General features: G+C 33.1%; 1 pseudogene; it reads left to right on the forward strand.

Moving 5' to 3' along the window:
• The window catches only part of LOC139843134 (palmitoyl-acyl carrier protein thioesterase, chloroplastic-like), a 4,071-nt pseudogene extending 3,920 nt beyond the window's left edge, over positions 1 to 151 (forward strand).
• Positions 152 to 6,202: the final 6,051 nt, after the last annotated feature.

The raw sequence follows: 6,202 nt of genomic DNA on the forward strand, positions 1-6,202 counted from the left end.
CCTTAATAATCCGTTATATCGATCTCTAGTATCGAACTACTTTGTCTCTCTTCTAACTGACGTGGGACTAGATTTAATGTGTGGGCCTGATGGGCTGGCTGTTGATGTAGATCCAGTAAAAACTGTTGGGCCAAGTGCAGATGAAGAATAAGGGGCTGATTAAAAGAAGGAAACACGTATTTTTATTTATGTTCTTGATTATTCCAATTAGCTGGAAACTCGTTCTCTAATATATCTTTTATTTATGTAATTGATTATTGTTTTTTTCTTGTTGCTTAAGTTTAGGGGTTTTATCTTTCTAGTATAAATATGGGTGTTCTTCATTTGTAAAAGGGCATCTCTTATTCTAATAAAAATTGTGAGTATTTACGTGCAAGTTCTGCTTCAATGTTTGTATTGAACGTTTGTCATACAAACTACCTGTTTTTCTCATTAGTTGGCATCAGTAGCGAGGTTAACTCGAGACAATGACCGGCGAAAGTGGGAACACACAACCTGATCTCTCTGAGATTCTCAAATCAATCGAAACATTGAACACCAATTTCCAAACCCTAAACGAACGAGTAGGGAAACTGGAAATTGTTCAACAATCTGGACGAGTAGAAACCGAGAGAATTGCTCTAGATAAACGACGTCAAGATAACCCACTTAAGAATCAATCAAAATCCACATATCAATATCAACAACCACCCCCTCAACACCGCCTTCCGCCAAATCATAAACCACTCGCTCGACAACCAATAAATACCGAGGAAGAATCTTCATCAGATGAAGATACTCCCGAATTTTACCAGGATGATTACTATCCTCATCGACAAAGGAATCATCCACCACGACAAGATCGATTCAGTGATTATAATCCACCACGATATCAAACCCGATCAGAAGAGTTCCGTCTAAAAATATACTTACCTTCGTTTAACGGGAATTTAAATATTGAAGAATTCTTGGATTGGATAGCCGAAGTAGAACGCTTCTTTGAATTTTCAGAAATTCCCGATAACAAACAAGTAAAGCTGGTCGCGTACAAGTTAAAGGGAGCCGCATCATCTTGGTGGGAACACGCCCAAAACTTAAGGCGTCGATCAGGGAAGCTGTAGTGACCCGAACTTTTCCATGTTTATATATATATTAAATGAAATTGATATTTACATGATTAAGTGTTTCCAACATGTTAAGCAATCAAACTTGTTAAGACTTGATTAATTGAAATAGGTTTCATATAGACAATTGACCACCCAAGTTGACCGGTGATTCACGAACGTTAAAACTTGTAAAAACTATATGATGACATATATATGGTTATATATATAGTTAACATGATATTATGATAAGTAATCATATCATTAAGTATATTAACAATGAACTACATATGTAAAAACAAGACTACTAACTTAATGATTTTGAAACGAGACATATATGTAACGATTATCGTTGTAACGACATTTAATGTATATATATCATATTAAGAGATATTCGTACATCATAATATCATGATAATATAATAATTTAAAATCTCATTTGATATTATAAACATTGGGTTAACAACATTTAACAAGATCGTTAACCTAAAGGTTTCAAAACAACACTTATATGTAACGACTAACGATGACTTAACGACTCAGTTAAAATGTATATACATGTAGTGTTTTAATATGTATTCATACACTTTTGAAAGACTTCAAGACACTTATCAAAATACTTCTACTTAACAAAAATGCTTACAATTACATCATCGTTCAGTTTCATCAACAATTCTACTCGTATGCACTCGTATTCGTACTCGTACAATACACAGCTTTTAGATGTATGTACTATTGGTATATACACTCCAATGATCAGCTCTTAGCAGCCCATGTGAGTCACCTAACACATGTGAGAACCATCATTTGGCAACTAGCATGAAATATCTCATAAAATTACAAAAATATGAGTAATCATTCATGACTTATTTACATGAAAACAAAATTACATATCCTTTATATCTAATCCATGCACCAACGACCAAAAACACCTACAAACACTTTCATTCTTCAATTCTCTTCATCTAATTGATCTCTCTCAAGTTCTATCTTCAAGTGTTCTTCATAAATTCTACAAGTTCTAGTTTCATAAAATCAAGAATACTTTCAAGTTTGCTAGCTTACTTCCAATCTTGTAGAGTGATCATCCAACCTCAAGAAATCTTTTCTATTTACAGTAAGATATCTTTCTAATATAAGGTAATACTCATATTCAAACTTTGATTCAATTTCTGTAACTATAACAATCTTATTTCGAGTGAAAATCTTACTTGAACTTGTTTTCGTGTCATGATTCTACTTCAAGAACTTTCAAGCCATCCAAGGATCCTTTGGAGCTAGATCCATTTTTATCATTTCCAGTAGCTTTATCCAGAAAACTTGAGGTAGTAATGATGTCCATAACATCATTCGATTCCTACATATAAAGCTATCTTATTCGAAGGTTTAAACTTGTAATCACTAGAACATAGTTTAGTTAATTCTAAACGTGTTCGCAAACAAAAGTTAATCCTTCTAACTTAACTTTTAAAATCAACTAAACACATGTTCTATATCTATATGATATGCTAACTAAATGATTTAAAACCTGAAAACACGAAGAACACCGTAAAACCGGACATACGCCGTCGTAGTAACACCGCGGGCTGTTTTGGGTTAGTTAATTAAAAACTATGATAAACTTTGATTTAAAAGTTGTTCTTCTGGGAAAATGATTTTTCTTATGAACATTAAACTATATCCAAAAATCATGGTTAAACTCAAGGTGAAAGTATGTTTTCCAAAATGGTCATCAAGATGTCGTTTTTTCGACGGAAATGACTACCTCTTTAGTAATTAACATGTAACTTAAATTTCTGACTATAAACCTATACCTTTTCTGTTTAAATTCATAAAATAGATTTCAATATGAAACCATAGCAATTTGATTCACTCAAAACGGATTTAAAACGAAGAAGTTATGGGTAAAACAAGATTGGATAATTTTTCTTGTTGTAGCAACGTGAAAATTGGTAACAAATCTATATTAATCATATCCTAGCTAACTTATATTGTATTATACATGTATTTTAATATATTATGTAATCTTGGGATACCATAGACACGTATACAAATGTTTTGACATATCATATCGACCCATGTGTATATATTATTTGGAACAACCATAAAACACTCTATATGCAGTAATGTGGGAGTTAGCTATACAGGGTTGAGGTTGATTCCAAAAATATATATACATTGAGTTGTGATCTAGCCTGAGACTTGTATACACTGGGTCGTGGATTGATTCAAGATAATATATATCAATTTTTTTTTCTGTACATCTAACGTTGGACAACTAGTTGTAGGTTACTAACGAGGACAGCTGACTTAATAAACTTAAAACATCAAAATGTATTAAAAGTGTTATAAATATATTTTGAACATACTTTGATATATATGTACATATTTGTTATAGGTTCGTGAATCGACCAGTGGCCAAGTCTTACTTCCCGACGAAGTAAAAATCTGTGAAAGTGAGTTATAGTCCCACTTTTAAAATCTAATATTTTTGGGATGAGAATACATGCAGGTTTTATAAATGATTTACAAAATAGACACAAGTACGTGAAACTACATTCTATGGTTGAATTATCGAAATCGAATATGCCCCTTTTTATTAAGTCTGGTAATCTAAGAATTAGGGAACAGACACCCTAATTGACGCGAATCCTGAAGATAGATCTATTGAGCCTAACAAACCCCATCCAAAGTACCAGATGCTTTAGTACTTCGAAATTTATATCATATCCGAAGGGTGTCCCGTAATGATGGGGATATTCTTATATATGCATCTTGTTAATGTCGGTTACCAGGTGTTCACCATATGAATGATTTTTATCTCTATGTATGATATGTATATTGAAATATGAAATCTTGTGGTCTATTGTTACGATTTGATATATATAGGTTAAACCTATAACTCACCAACATTTTTTTGTTGACGTTTTAAGAATGTTTATTCTCAGGTGATTATTAAGAGCTTCCGCTGTCGCATACTTAAATAAGGACAAGATTTGGAGTCCATGCTTGTATGATATTGTGTAAAAACTGCATTCAAGAAACTTATTTTGTTGTAACATATTTGTATTGTAAACCATTATGTAATAGTCGTGTGTAAACAGGATATTTTAGATTATCATTATTTGATAATCTACGTAAAGAATTTTAAACCTTTATTGAAGAAATAAAGGTTATGGTTTGTTTTAAAATGAATGCAGTCTTTGAAAAACGTCTCATATAGAGGTCAAAACTTCGCAACGAAATCAATTAATATGGAACGTTTTTAATCAATAACGTTTTTAATCAATAAGAACGGGACATTTCAGTTGGTATCAAAGTGTTGGTCTTAGAGAATCAGAATTTTGCATTAGTGTGTCTTATCGAGTTTGTTAGGATGCATTAGTGAGTCTGGACTTCGACCGTGTTTACTTGAAAAAAAAAAAAAAAAAGGATTGCTTAACAAATTTTGTTGGAAACTATATATTTTTAACATGTGAATATTATGTGATATATTAATCTCTTAACGTGTTTGATATTATGTGATAGATGTCTACCTCTAGAACAAGTCCCATTGACTCACCTAAAAATAATGAAGAGTCAAATGTAAATTGGAATGATTCGTGGACTGATTCACAAGTTTCCGAAGAGGAACCGAAAGAAGAGTCGGAACCGGAAGAAGAATCGGAACCGGAAGAAGAAATAGAACCAGTGGGGGAAATAATAAAACGGTTAAGTAGAAGAAAATCCTCAAACAACCGACCAAAGTTAATTATGGTCAATGGTGTTTCCGCCAAGGAAGCAAAGTATTGGGAGGAATACCAATTCTCCGATGAATCGGATCCCGACAAGGATTCCGATGATGTTATAGAAATTACCCCAACACAATTTAATAAGGCAAAAGAGAACAATAAGGGAAAAGGCATAAAAATAGAGAAATTTGATTCCAAACCCGATGAACTTTATATGTATCGTCAACACCCGTATTTCTTAAGTTGTGACAATAACCCGGGAACCTCTAAACCACCAGGTTTTTCTAAAACAATGTGGAAAACGACGGCTCGTATTAGGGGAACATCATATATCCCTAGAAACTTGGCAAAACGAACCAAAACCGAAGAAGAAGAAACGAGCGAGTCGGAATAAGATAGTTGTATTCGTGTGGTGTAATATATGTAATATAGTGTGCTTATGCTTTATGATATATGTAAAAATTGCTTGTATTAATAAGTATTTTTTTATTAATCTAACTCTTGTCTATTTTACAGTATAAAAACACAAAATGGATAGATAACCCAATATTTTAAGAGACCTACCCGGAGACATGATTGATGAAATCTTGTCTAGAGTCGGTCAGAATTCCTCGGCACAACTATTTAAGGCGAGATCAGTTTGTAAGACATTCGAAGAACGTTTCAAGAATGCCTTGGTTTATAAAAGACTTTCGTTCGAAAGATGGGGGATATCACATTGGAAAATCCATAAGTTACGATGTGTTTACTTTGACGCATATATTGCGGGGAACCCAAATGCTATTTTACGCAACGGGTTAAGAAATTATTTTGACTCAATATATCCGAATATAGGACTTCGTGATTTAGAAAAAGCGGCTAACATGCAACATAAAGAAGCATGTTATGCTTACGGGTTAGTGATGTTCGCTTCTCACCAAAGTGAGAAAAAGAATATCGGATTACAACTACTAAATAAAACATTCCCACAAGTGACGGACTCAGTAGTTGGGGTGAGAAACAAGGTTTTTAGATTGTTACGGGACTGTTGGACATTACGTAACCCTCGTCCCTTTGACGACGTTACAACACGCTGTCTTATCAACGACCATAACAGTTATGTTCCACAAGACCAAGGATGGGAAGTAGTCCTAGTAAAACCAGAATGCATGACTTATTTCTGGACGTATGAATTACGTGTCTTTATTGCCTTTGCTGAACGACTTGTGTACTAGCTAGAATTATCTTCACAACTATCTTGTATCAAAGTTATTGTGTGCTATATTTCATGCTATATGTAAAATAAGCGGTATTGTAAGTTTGTAAAATATTGTGTAAAAGTTTGAACGCGAAATATTATTATAATCGGTTTTTCATATAGAATTGTAGTAGTTGAATTGTATATTAGCT

Source organism: Rutidosis leptorrhynchoides, chromosome 4, assembly GCF_046630445.1.
Source record: "Rutidosis leptorrhynchoides isolate AG116_Rl617_1_P2 chromosome 4, CSIRO_AGI_Rlap_v1, whole genome shotgun sequence".
NCBI classification, from domain to species: domain Eukaryota; kingdom Viridiplantae; phylum Streptophyta; class Magnoliopsida; order Asterales; family Asteraceae; genus Rutidosis; species Rutidosis leptorrhynchoides.